Source organism: Panthera leo, chromosome A2 (genome assembly GCF_018350215.1).
Source record: "Panthera leo isolate Ple1 chromosome A2, P.leo_Ple1_pat1.1, whole genome shotgun sequence".
In the NCBI taxonomy this organism is placed as follows: Eukaryota; Metazoa; Chordata; class Mammalia; order Carnivora; family Felidae; genus Panthera; species Panthera leo.
The window spans coordinates 147,109,857-147,125,952 of NC_056680.1; the positions used below are offsets into that span (position 1 = coordinate 147,109,857).

General features: G+C 47.0%; 1 protein-coding gene across 1 annotated transcript in view; it reads right to left on the reverse strand.

Moving 5' to 3' along the window:
• Nucleotides 1–16,096, reverse strand: part of PLXNA4 (plexin A4) — a 588,877-nt gene that overhangs the window by 509,874 nt on the left and 62,907 nt on the right. The gene's annotated exons all lie outside the window — the stretch shown is intronic.

Here is a 16,096-nt window from a genome sequence, read left to right on the forward strand (position 1 = left end):
TAGAAAGACATGCTTAGCCTTGCAGAGCGGGGCACTGGATGTTTCTCCCACACTTTCCTCTAATTTCTTCAGCACACTCTGAGCAGACGCTTGCATATGCACTTCTTTTCATCTTTCGCCCTGACATCACCCCTAATCACCTAAGTTACTTGTCTCTAAATTGCCTGCAATTTGTCTTCATCTTTCTGGAACTGAAGAACTAAAGAGATGATGGCAATGTGTCTTCCAGGTGCAGTTTCCTTGGGCCCCCCTAAACAAGGAGGTACATTTCCTTCATGGAAGTCCCCAGGGAGTCCCCTACAGCAGAGTAACAGGTCTGTCTAGACGGGGCTGTCCAGGAGGGTAGAAAACCACAGAATTCAAAGATAGTAAGAGCCTGAGTAGGAATGAATGTGTAACAAATGAAGGGGTTGGGAGACAGAACCCAAGCCAAAAGGTTAAAGAAACTGGAATTTGCTCACCTAGACAAAATAAAACTGATAAATTTGGGAAGACAATTCTCCATTGGACTCTCATATTTTTGCATGTCTTAAAAGCAGAGTGAAGAGTGCCCTTTGTTCCAGACCACCTTTTCAAGAACATTTACATAGCAAACAGCCCTAGAAGATAGAGAGATAGGGTCTCACTCCAGAGCAAAGGGCAGGCATGTTTACTATCTGTTATAAAAGATTTGGGTTCTCTAAACTCATGGTTCCTCCCCTACCATGGAACTTCCTGTGTGTACAGGTGTCATTTGGACACCTGCATTCCCACCCTGTGGGAAATGGGGCTCAGGGCCAACAAAAATATGTTGACAAAGCAGCTACTGCTTTTGCTGTAATAACATCTTTCATCTTTCATCTAGGAATCTCATGTCTTCTGCCAACTTGAAACAATAACAGGTTAATTTACCAGGTTGCAAGTAGGGGAAAATCTCTACAGGCTCTCCACCATTTTTGCTTTGTTTCTGTTTTTTTATTCAAATCAGTTAACATACAGTGTAGTTTTGGCTTCAGGAGTAAAACCCAGTGATTCATCTCTTACATATGACAACCAGTGCTCATCCCCAAAAGTGCCCTCCTTAATGCCCATTACCCATTTACCCCATCTCCCCCAGCTCCCCTCCAGCAACCCTCAGTTTGTTCTCTGTATTTAAGAGTCTCTTATGGCTTGTCTCCCTTTCTGATTTTATCTTTATTGTTCCTTCCCTTCCCCTATGTCATCTGTTGTGTTTCTCAAATTCCACATTAATAGGCTTGAGAACAAGTTTCAATCCAAGAATAGTGTATCTTCAAGGAGAGGTCAACAAACTATTTTCCCCTTCTTGAGAATCCAAGAATATCTTTTAAAAAAATGTTTATTTATTTATTGAGAGAGAGAGAGAGAGAGAGCATGCACATGCATGTGAGTGGGAGAGGGGCACAGAGAGAGGGAGAAAGAGAATCCCAAGCAGGCTCTATGCTATCAGCACAGAGCCTAACACAGGGTTCGATCTCAGGAACTGTGAGATCATGACCTGAGTTTAAATCAAGAGTCAGATGCTTAACCAACTGATCCACCCAGGCACACCCAAGAATATCTCTTAAATATGAGAAAGAATCCAGGATTTAGATTTGCTAATACTTGTATGTCTTGCCTATGGCAATTTTGGACTCTCCTCTCCCAGAAGATTTTAAAGGATAGCCTAGATATCTATCCATGTGACATATGTCAGGCCTAGACACATCTGAATGCAAAGGCACAGGCAAGTACCAACACGGCCTTCATAATGCTAGTAATGGCCTAAAAAGCAACTCTGTCCATGCACAGGTCCTCAGCCTGGTTCTTTGTCCATATAAAATATCCACAACATGTAAATTGTCTTCAGTGAATTAGCTCAGAGTTGGTCAACCCTAGTGCAAAGTTTCCATGATTCCCATGACTCAGTTAGGACCCATGAGCCAGTATTCAGGACCCAGCCCTGAAACAAGCCTTTTATAAAGTATGTCCTCCCACTGTAGTTTTTGGCCTGCTTCTGGTGAATTCAGAAGATCACCAGGGGTGGGGACGTGATCTCCAAGAACGGTTAGCTTGGAGGGCTCCTATCCTCTTTACTTTATTCTCCTCTCTTCTGTCCTGCCCCAAAAGTCCTCTATCACGATGGCTTGGTGAAGAACTAGATAAGGATTTGGGTAGTCCTAATGATTCACTGATTCCCAGATGCCAGTAGACATTGAAGGGGATGATAATGATAGCACAGAGCCCTGAGCACCATGGAAGGCCTAAAATGTTCACTTCCTTGCTAAACACGGAGCTTCTGATGACAACCTTATATACATCTTTTATGATAAAGAACCCAAAGCCTTTCACATGAAATTTCCTATGCATGTCTAGGCCATTAGCCCTACTTTACCTTTGTGTGGGACTTTTCCTCTTCCAAAGCACTATTATCTCATTTGATTCAAACAAAACCCTATTGTCATGGCAAATATTATTAAACCCATCTTACAGATGAATACATTGAATCTTATCAATGTTAAAAATGATACCCAGGGTCACAAGGTGGGTATGTGGCAGAGCTGAAACTGGAACCCCCCTGCCTGATTCCAGGTCCATGATCCTTTATGCTATGCCATGCAGAAAGGGGATGCAGTCTATAGCCAGAGGAGAGATGGTATTCCCATTTTGTAGAAAGACAAGAATCAACTGACTTGTCAAAGGTCACAAATTGTGTGAGTTGCATTGAAACCAGAACTAGACACAAGGTCTCTGGAATCTGTGGTTCCAATTCTTTCCCAGGACCACTTGGCCTTGCTAGAAAGAATGGGGATACATCTTTAAAAGGAAAGCCATCTTTGAGAGGCTGAGTATGTGGCTGAGCTAAGCAATGAGTACCCAAAGTCTAAATACCAGGAACCTACAGACGGATGGATATTTATCCTTGGTCTTTTGCAATGTAGGTTCCCATCTTTGCTACACTGTGGTGGCAAAGATGTGGTGTTGGCATCAGACCAACTAGAGTTTGAGTCCTATCTCTGCTATTTGCTCTCTTTGAAACCTGGGTCAAAGGACTTAACATTTCCTGATCTTCAGTATCCTCTTCGGTTAGATGGGATAATAACAATGACCATCTAATAGAGAAGCAATCAGGTACATAAAGCAATAAGTAAGTTGGCACTAGTAATATCAACCATGAGGTGGGGAGCTGGCAGATGGCAGCAAGTTCCAAGGGAAAAGGAAAAGGAAGGGAAATCAAATTGGTGACACAAAGAAGTTTGCCCTAAGAATACTGAACCATTATGCCCAGAACATTCCAGCTGAGGAATGTCACCCTCAGCTCTCCGGCCAGCCCTTTCTCCTGACTTACCACAGATCTGGCTCAGCTGCTAGGAAATCTATAGCTCTGGGAAACAGCCATGAGTCAACCTGTTGTCTCTTCTGCCTTTGCCCCTAGAGTAGGTTTCAGATTTGCAGCACTGTCTGGTGCTATCTGGCAAGCTGCAGGGCCCAAGCCTGCTTCAGCCTCCATCACTAGGAAAAAAAAAAAAAAGCTGCATTTTCTCTGTGAGTTGAAGGCTTTGGGCTGAGCCCAGGAGAGACAGGAGGCAGAGAGATGAGCCTACCACAGTGGACACTCTGCTCATCAAGGTCCAAGATATTAAAGCATCCAACCAACCATGTCAAAGAAGGTGATGGGAAAGTGTTTTTACAGACACAGAAAATAGGGTCTTGATCCTTTTTCAAATCATTCCAGCTCCTGTATCTACATGCACCATCTACATAACATTAGGAGAGAAAAGGCAGTAGAAAATATTGGTTGTTGGATCTTTTGGTTAGGGAAGGCTGGCTTGGAGCTGGCTAGTTTTTATTATCTGTAAGATGAGCCAAGTCCTTAGACAGAAACACGTGATCTAGAGGGTAGAGTGACTTGTCCCAGCTAGACCTAAGAGAACTGGACCTAGAACCCAAGCATCCTGAATACAAACCCAGTATTCTTTTCCACAGCCCCACCTCCTCTGGAAAGCCCTCTTTCATGAAGCTAAGATGGGAGAACTGGCTTCTGAAAATCTGTAGAGCCACCAAGGCTATATCCCTCTGCCCTGCCCTTAAGAAAAGAAAAAAAAATAAACCATAAAGAATGTTTGCCCATCCTCCAACTCTAGAAGTAAAGCTTTAGAGAACAAGAACCATTCTTTAAGTATTCAGCCCAGCCCCCAGAACTGCGTGGGCTATTATAAATAGAAGGTTGACCATCCACATTTTAAAAGTCTTACACAGAAATTGGACAGCATCTAAAGGAAGTCCCTCAAATGCATAAATAAAGGGCAGTAAAGTCAAGCTGAGGAGAGCTGAGTAAAGGAAATCTGTCTGGCTCTTCAGTTACATGATGCTATGACTCTTGGGATTAGGACAATTTGGCCTAGATAACAGAAGACCAAGGAAAGTGAAATAAGACTTTCACAACTGCCTTCAAGTTTAAAGAATTACAGATGGAGACAACCAGGCAAGGATGAACAAAAGAGAAACAGGGTTCTCTTATATAAGGAAGATCCTGATCAGACATTGCTGAGAACTTCCAGACTGTAAAAAGAGTTAAGTCAGGAAGTCAAGAAAGAACACAGGACAGAGATACCAGTTGCCTTGGCCTCAGAGACTTTCTTTCAGCCCAAGGGTACCGAGATGAGTTGGTCCTATGGGGACAGTGTCGATGGTAGGAGGGAAGTAAATGATTACTGTTTTAGGCTCATCATGCAGTTGACTCTGCAGTCCTGCTCAGATGACCACACTGGGGCCATGTCTCCCCTGACCAAGTCCTCTATCTCTTCTCTGAGAGAGATAAAAACACAGTTAGATAAAGCATCTCCTCCTTCACGTATGACTTTGCTGGAAAGGAGCACAGGTATAAGATATCCTTCCCATCACAGACTTAAGTCACAAATGTAATGGGAGTGAGGGGTCTATGCCAATAAGATCCAGGGCCTCAGCAGAAGGTCAGGCACTGCAGAGTGGCCTGTTTCCTACACAGAAGGGAGGATTTGTGTGCAGAGGAGCTGGCGGGGGGGCGGGGGGGGGGGAGGGCGGAGATGGGAGCAGGGGTGGAGAAAACTCTGGCAAGAGTCTTCTCTCCTTTTTTCCTCTTCTCTCCCTCACTCCCTGCTCAGTGTCCACACTAATGAAAATAAGCCTGCACAGCTTCTTCTACAGCCCAAGAATTCATTCAGAGCAATTTGGAGCCAATTGAATGAAGAGGAATAAATGAGCAGATATTGCAGTTTATGGCTGGCTGCTCCAAGGCCCCAGGCAGTGATTAGAGGCCCATGGTCCTTTTTATGCCCACAGCAAGACAACGGGTGAAATTGGGCCCAGTTAAGAGCTCTAAACAGGAGGTGCAGTGGTGAGGAATAGGATGGGTAATTATACTCTGGGTTAATACTGGGGTGGTGGCCATGCCACCCAGACCTGAGAAATAATTAAGTGATTGAGTAAAAGATTGAAACAGTGGGAGGCAGTGATTGCTTTGTTAGGCCCATGGATATACAGAGATGAAGTATCCTCGTGGGAGGGAAAGCCAATTGCTGCTCCTGGTAGACCTTGTCTGCTGTTGGACTCTGTCCCAACACTGATTCATTCTCCCTGAGCAGCAGGGAAAACAAGTGTGTCACACACACACACACACACACACACACACACACACACACACACTTCCCTGAAATGGCACTTACTCTCTGTCTCCCTTCCTCCATCACCATTACTGGGAAACAGACAGTGACACTGAATTTTATATGTGTCCTCCACTGTAGAAAGGATGGGTTTGATGTCTCCATCATTTTTCACTAGCTTTTTCTCATGGTCAAGGACACAGATTTCCAAGATGGCTGTCCAGTGTCATGGAAATATTTGTGGCTTTGGGAAAGACATTTTTACTAAGCCAAGTAAACATCTCCTTTGGGGAGTGGAGTCCACAACCTTGAACTCAGAACCAGAGAAACTCTTGAGCAGACTTGGTTGACCTTGACAGAGCATCTGCATCTCAGTAAAGCATTTAGGGAAAGACCCCTGGGATCAGCACAAAGAAGCATTCCATCTTCATGAGGTTACCCTACTTCTTTCAGCATTTTGCTTCCCATCAATTTCTGAGAATAAAAGCAAACATCGTGTTTTCTCTAAAACCCCCACCACACACATACTCTTTTCTGCTTTGTAGTAGCAGGACTGAAGCTATAAAAGTGAAAAAGACGTAGTCCCTGCTCTCAAAAAATTTAAAATCTTCTAATGGAGATAGGTACACAAACATCATGTTGGAGGAAGGTAGGGGATATTATGTGAACAAAGAAGAGTGGCACCTAATCCAGCCATGGGGTGTGTAACGGTGTCATTGTGTCATGTCAACTAAGTCTTGAAAGACAAGGGGCAGGAAATAGCCAAGAAAAGAACAGGACTGCATTCATTGCTCTAGGCAGAGAAAACAGCATGAGCAAAATCATTGAGGTAAAAAATTGTGTGGCTCAATTGGAGAATTACCATTGACCCAGTATTATTAAAACATAAGGTATGGTGCAGATAAATGTCCAAGGTGAAGTCAGCAGCTCTCAGACAGTATGCTAGGAAACATAGATTTTACCTAATAAATAATCAGCGCCACTAAAGGGTTTCAAACTCTGTATGGGGGTGGGGGGAGGAAGGTGGGATGTAGCCAGGTTTAAACTTTCGCAGAATTAATTTGAGGAAGACCAGGGGCAAAGACACCAGTTAGGAAGCTATGGGGAAAGTCCAGTCTGGATGAGACATGGTAGAGGTCTGACCCAGGGCAGCAGCCTTTAAGGGGGAGAGGAGAAAGATCTGGAAAATTCCCAGAGGAGTAAGCTGGTGTTTGTCTGGATGCAGGTCATGATGCAGTACAGGAACAAGGATGGTTATCAGACTTCTGGCCTGGATGACACTGGAGTCGGGGGAGTGGCCAACAGGAAGAAAAGACTGGGGAGAGAACAGGATGGGTTCCATTTGACCATATGAGGCCTAATGGCTTGGCGGGGGGCGGTATCCTAGTAGAGAAATTCTCAGCAAACATAATGTCTAAGTTCCTGTTCTCTGTCACCTTGCAGACTGGTCACTTAGGGGAAAGAAGTTAGCCTCTCTGTGCCTCCATTTCCCTTTTTGTAAACTGGAATTCTCCCTTTCCTCAACTCACCTTCTGGAAATAGACTGTGAAGACCAAACATGAAAAGGTACCCCCAGCACATTAGAAATAAAGCTGTTATATAAATGTAAGGAATTTAAACAGTCTCTGCGTTGGGCATCCTAAGGTTTCCTATTATGGCAAAACAATTTTAAACAATGAACTCATTGTATAATAGATCTGCTCCTCATGACTTTTAAAATATGTTTGAAAGCTATGCAAATTGACAAGTGTGTTGGCTTGCCTTTAACTCTTTTCCCTTTTGGTGTCATGGAGGGATAAGGAGGCATATCACAGCACATGTGCACTGAGAGGGACCTCAGAGCCACGTGGTCTAATGCCTTCACTTCACAGATGAGGAGGCCACCGCCAGAGAGAGAAAGGGACTCACTGGAAGAACACAGGTAGTTGGCAGCAAAGCTAGGATCAGCACCCAGATCATCTGACCTTCGCTGGCATCTTCTGAAACGACAGCATGGGCGGTATCTTTGGTAACATCACAGCCAAGGCCTCCCTACCTCAGCCCATTGGGCCTTCTGTGGGTCTCTCTTCTTCCAAATGAAGAGCCATTGGGGTAATGGTTGCAATGCTCTCTGTAGTTCCAAAGAGTTAGAAAAAAATACATAAGGCCTATAGTAATGTGTGCACTCAGAGGGAGTAATGGGTGTCTCGCTCTTTGTTTCAAGCCCAAGACATTTTGTAGATTTATATAATGCAAGACTGACATGGATGGAACCAGCAATAGAGAGGAGCATGTGGAGATGTGGAGGTTTGAGTAAATTAAAGCACCCAGGCCAGAGTGGGGGCAAAAGGGCCTGGAGAAGCCCAGAGACTTGATAAAGAGATTTCAGGTGGAAGGGGCTTCAGGCTGGGGGAGCAGGAATACAAGGCAGACCCAAAAGGGAGCAGAGCCCACAGTCCACCCCAGTGTGAGCCAGGACAGGATGACCAGAGGAGACCCAGGGAGGCCAGTGGAGGGACAGGGTGTACCCAAGACACTCAGTCTTCCAGGGCCTGGACCTAATGTGAGAGTGTGGACCCTTCCTTCCCCTGAGGGGAGCCACATAAGGGGCTCCCCAACAGTGAGCCAGCTCCCAGGAGATGATTCCCCCAAAAGAGACTGCAGGGTGACATAAGGGTGGAAAGCAGCATGTGCTACATGGGCCTCTTGCAGATCCATAGGCACACTCATATTTTAAAGGATCTGAGAAGCCCCATTGTGGACAAACCTGTTGACCTGGGCTTACACTGTTTCCCAAAGCCACCTGGCCACAGAACCCTGTCTCACAGAGCTCGCCCTGGGAGACACAGCTGGAACCCATGTCCTGACACTCCTCCCCTCTGTCTTCAGGTGTCTTCCCCTCCTGAACTGACACCCCATTTGCCTCCGCTATGATGGCTCTGAGTCCTGGAGTGCCAGGGGCCTTAATAAGGACTTAAGTCGTTTCGACCTGTTTTGTCAAACACTCAAGGACTCCAAGTGAAAAGTGTAGTTTTCTGGTGAGGATTCCAACCAGAACCCAATTTCCTTCAAGGTAGCAAGTCCTTTCTGAAGTCCAAGTCCATAACACTGTGGTAGATGTAAGACAATCACAGAAGCAGAGTCACTGGCTTGACTGTAATCCAGGGGAAACAGGACCAGGCTCCAAACCAAAACTGGTAGCTCTGATGTCAAGGCAGTGTTTGAGTAGGCGCTAAAATCGGGGGTCTGGGGGCCAGAAGAAGGGGGCTCAGGGCAGAGAGAGTGGTGAAGAAGCCTTCTTGCAGAGGGCGAGAGGTGAGGTTTAAAGGGGCAGAAGAGAGGGTGTAACAATGGATGTGGAGGTAAAGGTGAGGGTGGGGAAGCCAGATGGCTCAGTGGGGGTTCCATGTGGAGTGTGTGCAGGTGAGCTGGTTGAGAGGGTGGCTTGTGCACAGGTGTGTAATTGTGTCCACAAGATCTTGGGCCCACTGGGGAGTGAGGGGGTGGTGGAGTCCCCTTGCCTCGGGAACGGTAGCCTGGCAAAGACAACCATTTCTGTGAATTACGCCAAAACAAAAACACCCAACTCTTATGGATAGAGGAACAAATCTTCCTGCTCTTGGGAGTCTCTGATTCTAAGGCAGTTTCAGGAAGAACTGCTGAATTAAAAGCAATTATGACACATTCAAAGAGAAGACAGTGACCAAGCATCCAGAGCAATTCCCTGCAAACCAAATTGCTTCTCAAAATCTGTCTCCTGAAGGAAGTCGTCCCGGCTTATTAACAAAACCATCAATGCCCAGTTTCATTCCTCAGAGCATCCTCTGTGAAAGTGTCACCTCACTGGCAGGGTGGGGGGACCAGCTGCTCCCACACTGAAGGCATTTCACATGCAATTTGACCACAGGTGCCCTGCTGACCGTTCCTTACCAGCCCAGGTCAGGTGACCTGGTGGACTTTCTCCCGGCCCCTGGGCTGTTCCTCATCTCCCACTTCTCCTCATCACTGGACAATGGCTCCCTTATTAGTTGGCCTCCTCCCCATCCACAAGCCTTTATTACAGTAACTATGGAGTCAGCCTTCTCACAAGAAGGAAAAGAGCAATTAGAGGCTTTTGTCTCTGCTGGGCAGCTTGGCTGACATCACTCTCCGTTCCCCAGCATCCCAGCCCCATGGTTAACCCCCTTCTCTCCCTGCTGCCCGCTGCGCAGAAAGTCAAGCCAAGGACATACAGAGGAATGAGCTGCACCCTCACATCCAAAGGGCCAGGGCCTGGGGGATGCTGTGAGAGAAGGGAAACGTGCTGGATAGCCCAGAACCTACAAAGGGGCCCAGATACTTGTGAGATCCCTGGGCCTCTCACCAGCTCTGCTCAGCCAGGTCTAGTTCCATGGCCATCAGCTTGCCGTAGGGAAGGCTGCAGGGCTGGGGCCAGTGGCCACTTGTGCTCCCTTCTGCCCTGTTGCCACACAGTACCACCTGCGCTGAACACACCCAGCCCAGTCCCAGCTTCATGCTGAAACGGAGGCATGATGGAAAACCCAGTGGGTGTGGGCTATTCCCAGGGCTTCAAAATAATTGCCAAAATTATCCACCTTAAATTAAGGCCAAATCTGCATCTGGGTGCTGAACGGGAAAGAGCCCAGGGTTTTGAATTCAGACAGAGGGGTTCAGATCCTATCTTAACCACTTGCCAGCATTATGAGCACATCCAAGTCACATGAACCCCTCTGAGCCTTTGTTTCCTCATCTGTGAAATGAGGAGATACTATTTACCTTACAGAGCTGCTGGGAGGATGAAATGAAAGAAGGAGCATGCAGTGCCTTGCCCAGAGCTCAACAAACATCACACATCTTTTCTCAGCCATTGGTCCTCTCTCCCTCTGAAACGCATAGCATTCATTTGCAAGGACAACCCTTAATACTTTTTAAGCTTCCCTCAATCCCATCATGCCTAGTTCCTTGAGACCATTCCTCACATGGCATGGTTTCTAAGCCCTATGCCATGTGGTTGCATACAGGAAGTGAAGGAACGCGTCAAAGGCAATTAGCAGAGAGCTCAGGATAACTACATCCCTAAATGTCCGCTGCAGGAGGGCAGCATTCATCTGTCTGGTTTACCCCTCAATCTCCAGCACCCAGCACAACGCCCAGCATAGAGTAAGCATTCTATATATGCTGGTTGCATGAGTGACTGAAGTCTGGGCAGGATGCATCTAGTAATGCAGCTTAATGTGTTCTCCATTTTAAAGAGTCTGTATCATTCCTTTGACTCATGTCAGGCTAACAGACGATGCGAACCCCAGGACCACATGAGCCACTTCTTTGTCAAGCCTCCTTCATCCTGTCTCCCATCTGTTCATTTTTTATTTTTGTTAATGTTTATTTACTGAGAGAGAGAGAGAGAGAGAGAGAGAGCATGAGCAGGGGAGGGGCCGAGAAAGAGGAGACACAGAATCCAAAGCAGGCTCCAGACTCTAAGCCATCAGCACAGAGCCCGACATGGGGCTCAAACTCACGGACCATGAGATCATGACCTGAGCAGAAGTCGGATGCTCAACTGACTGAGTCACCCAGGTGCCCCTTTCAGTTCCTTTTTAAACTAAAGGCAAGACTTGATTTATCCCTCCTACCTTTTTTGTCTTGTTAGATTCAGTCCATTGTTCTGGCCTGCCCAGATCTTTTCCTGAATCTTCACTCTGTCATCTAACATATTAGCTCTCCCATCTAGCTGTGCTCCATCTATCAATTTGTTAAACATGCCTCCTATGTCTTCATGTATCTGAGGATAAAATGTCAAAGAAGACAGACACGTGGTATGGTTCTTTAGGGAAGCAGACGAGCCTACCATGACTCAGCACTGAGGACTTTCTGGTTGACATCGGTTCATTAGTCGACACGTCTTGTGGACAATTGTTCAACCAGTAAGAAAACCACCATTTACCACATTACTCCGTTTTGTTCACAATGAAACTACAAGAGGCACCGTCAAATCCCTAACTCAAATAAAACTCCTGCTATATTTAGAACCATCGTATGCAGGGCCCACCCAGTTCTGAGCCTACAGCACACCACCTCGTTTTACCCTCACAACAATGCCACAAGGTACCTTCTGTGCAGGGCAGGGTAGTGGCTAAGCGAGCCAGGCTGCCTGGCTTTGAGTCCTGACTTTGCCCCTGCTGACCAGGCGATCTTGGACAGTGGATTAGTCAGCATGGGGCCATCTGCTACAATGAATTCCTCCAAAATCTCAGTGGTTTAATACCAAAAAAGTTTATATTTTGCTCATGCCCCATCCGGTCTCATGGGTTGCCTTCCACAGGATGGTTTGGAGGCTCCTGACCAGGCTCCTGACATCTTGTGGTTCTTCTTCAGAGGGCTCTAATGGATCTTCTCCATTTGGCCAACCAAAGTGCAAAGACAGGGTGGGAAATTCCAGAGCAGTTACAGTTCTGACATTCTTCCTTCTGCCCACATACTATTGGCCATAACTAGTCACATGACCAATCTCAATGTACAGGAGGCTGGGAAATGTCAAGGAGCATGTTACAGGTCACAAAGAGTCTGACCTATTTACTCATCTATGTCATTGACATGACAATATTTCCTGCTTCATTATGTCTGTATTAGTCAAAGTTCTCAGATACAGATACAGATAGATAGAGATATGTAGACAGAGATACTTTAAAGAACTGCTCATGTGACTACGGGATTGGCAAATCTGAAATCTCCTGGGCAGGCTGGCAGGCTGGCAATTCTGTCAGGAACTGATGTCACAGACTTGAGTCCCAGGGCATTCTAGGGGCAGAATACCCTCCTCTTTGTGGCTCTCAGTCTTTGAAGGTTAAGCCTTCAACTGAATGGATGAGGCCCACCCATATTATGGAGGATAATCTGCTTTTCTCACAGTCTACTGATTTACATGTTAATCTCATCTAAAAATACCTTCACTGACAATAGTAGGACTGGCCTTCACAAACAACTGGGCACCATAGCCTGGCCAAGGTGACACATAAAATTGACCATCACAATGACATTGTAAGAGTTAAATGAGCCATGTCTAAAAGCTACATACAACTTCAGTTAAACCAGTTCATGATATATAATAAGCACTCAGTAAATAGTTGCAACTATTATTGCCCCATTTTACAGTTGAAATAATGAGGACTCCAACAAGTAAAGTAACTTGTTCAAGACCACTGCAGCCAGACTCCAGAGCCAATTTCCTCTTTGCTTCTCCTGACAGCTCCTTGGAACCATTTAGTTATGAGCAGCTGCACTCTCTGGGCAGAGGTGAGGATAGAGGGTAAGTCTGGGGTACAAGATAGCTAGAGGCCGGGATATATGCAGGCAGGGTGCCCAAAATGTGAGCAAGTCACGTGCGCTCGTACACACTTACAAACTAAAATACAAGTGCACCTGTGAAAAAAATCCTGCAGATGTGATACCAGAGCTGGAGCTGGTTCCTCACTGGAGGAGATGCCAAGAGTAACACTTTTCTTCCCGGTGATCATGCACACTTCCATGATTACCAGAAGCAGTCTGGGTCAGTGTGACCCAACCAGGAAGGTTCTCAGTGGCAAGGTTGGGCCTGTTCACAAAGATCCCCTCTGCCATGTGCAGGACACTGTCCTTTGAGTGCTGGTCAAGAGTCAGCTGCTTAGGGGAGAGTGGAGATGAGCCTGAGATCCCAGATTTAGCTCCCAGGCCAGTCACAACACAAGCCCTTAGAAACTCAGCTACCCAGTGGGCTGAAAACACATGTGGTTCATTTCAGTATGCAGGACCCAGCAAGACAATGTGATTGGGGTACATGAACCTTCTCTATAAGGGAGCAATTGAAACCCGTCTTGGGGTAGTGCCCAGAAGCACAGAACGCAGAGAAGTGTAATGGAAGCTTGAGGCTAATGCTGTTCCCTATTCCCTGCTCTTTCATATCAGCCCTTTGGCTGTCCTACTAAGCTCTTGTCCAAGCTGACTCATCATCACCATCTCTTGGTGCTCCCTCCAGCTGAACAGAGCCCTGAACTACAAATGGAAAGTCCTGGATCCTGGTCATGAAGTCATCAATGACGTTGGGGGAATCACTGACTCATCTCGAATCCCAGTGTTTCATTCTGCAACATGGGTCTAATTTCCACCAGTCCAACCAGCTGCACACCACCCAGTTTCGACATATCTTTGAGAGAATTTTGAAAACCACTGAGTACTATACAAATGTGCAGCACTATCGCTGGCTTACTATTTTGAGGACAGAGACTCAAGGCAGCCCCCATTGCACAGGCCTCTCTCTCCCCCATCCCATCTGGTACAGACCTTGGCAGTGATGCTCACAGACGGGGGTTCTACAGCGTTGTCTGCTCATGGCCACGGCGCCTAAGGCTGTGAATGCAGATTGCATCTGGCTCCATCCTGGTCAACAGGCATTTCAGCCAAAGGAAAGGAATTTTGGGAACAAGGCTTCAATTTACGCCTGCTAGGGTAGGCAAAAATGATGCCCTTCTCCCAATGATGCCCATGTGCTAGCCACCAGAGCCTGTGAATGTATCACCTTACATGGAGAAAGAGACTTTGTAGATGTGATTCAGGTTAAAGGTCCTTGAGATGAGGAGATTATCCTAGATCACCCAGGTGAACCTGATCTAACCATTGAAGCCTTAAAGGTAGAGAACCATTCCTGGCTATAGTCAGAGAAAGCGAGAATGTTGGCTTGGAAGATGGAAGAAGGGCCGAGAGCCGAGCAAAGCAGGCAGGATGCCTCTAGAAGTAGGAAAAGGCAAAGGAGCAGATCTTCCTCTAGAGTCTCCAGTTACGAATGCAGCCCTGCCTACACCGTGATCTCAGCCTGGCAAGACCCAAGTCAGACTTGTCACTTAAAAAACATAAGGCAACACATTTGTGTCATTGGAAGCCGCTAAGTGTGCAGTGATCTGTTAGAGCAGCACTAGGGATCTCGTACTCATGCCAAGAAGAATATGGAAGAAGCAGTTCATGTGACCTGCAGTGAAGGTAGAGGCATGAATAGAAAACCATAGGCCCCAACTTCCTAGACTAGCTCTTCTCCCCTCCTCTCTTCTTTAAGTAATCCCCACCAGGCTTGAGGAGCTCAAAAAAGTGTGGGGGCAGGGAGCAATGGGAAAGTAGTTCCCAGATCAGAATGTACAATTTATTTCCATTTCTAGGCTGGACCTACCTTCACGATATCAGTGTTTCTGAGGTTTTTGTGTGTACAATAGGCAGGAGACTATGAATGCCTTTCCCACATCCATCCCCATTCTAGGAATGGAGGACATGGCTCCTTGCCTCCTCCCTCCAGCCAGCATCCACCCAGGGGCAGTCCCACACCATGGCCTCTCCCACCCAGGCCCGGGCCAGCAGCCACCCATGCCCAGCTTAGTCATCTCCTTACAGTGATGAACGCCATCATTAGGAGCCTTTCATTAGCAGCGGCTCGCACGCAGCTGATGTTGATTTGATAGAATCCAATTTAGCATCCCACTCTGGGCTCTGCTCCATAAGCATTTGGGTTTAGCATGTACAGGCAGTTTGATGCCGTCTTGATGGCCTTTTAAGCGGCTGAGAAAATTGCTGGCATGGCAGTTTGGTGGCAGGCAGGCTCCTGGCAGGGAGGGTGGGGGGCTGCAGGGATGGGGAAGGACCAAGGGGGCATTTCAGCCTGTGTCTGTAAAAGGCAGCTAAGTGTTTGGGAATCATACATTTAAAGTGCAGAGAGAACAGGCAGAACCGCCGGAGTGTCTGAGGGGCTCCATCCAGAGAGATTTCCCCGTGGTGTCTTCTGCGTCCGTGATGGGCAGCGCTCCGCAGTCAAAATACTCATCGCCCCACGCCCATGAATGGATGTCACCATCCACAACATGCTTTCCTACGTTGTCTCGCTTTTATGTTGAGCCCCGACAAACTGTCAGACTAACAAGTGAGGATGTCATTACCCTGTCTCACAGACGCAAAACGGAGGCTCCCGTGCGGATGCCTGAAATGGGTGCAGAGGTCCTGGTGGCTGAGAGAGTGCAGGGCTCAAGATACAGTGAAAATTACCATAAAAGCGCAAGAGTGGGCCCCAGCTTGACTCCATTTCCTGATTCCTCAGTGACTCACCAAGCTTCACCTCTGCCCCTTAACACAAAGGTGGGGGGGCGGGGCTTTACCCATTTCCTTCCTCAGGGGCTGCCGAAGAGTGAATGCGGAGGTCAAGTGCCACCAGTTCCTCGAGGGATGGACAAAGTACCCGGAGCACAGTGACGTGCTGGGGACTCCGGAACCTCTGGTGCTCCAAATAAAACAGCCCTGATTTGTAGCATTTGCCCGTTTACCTGGTATGAATACTCCCACTGTGCCAAGTTCAAGATGTCACCAAACACAGATGCTCTGAGGCTGTGAGCAGGCTCAACCACACCGGGGCTAGCAAGTCATGGTCTTGTTCTGAATTTGTGCCCATTTTAGAACTGAACAAACGGAGGCCCTGAATAGGTCTGAGACTA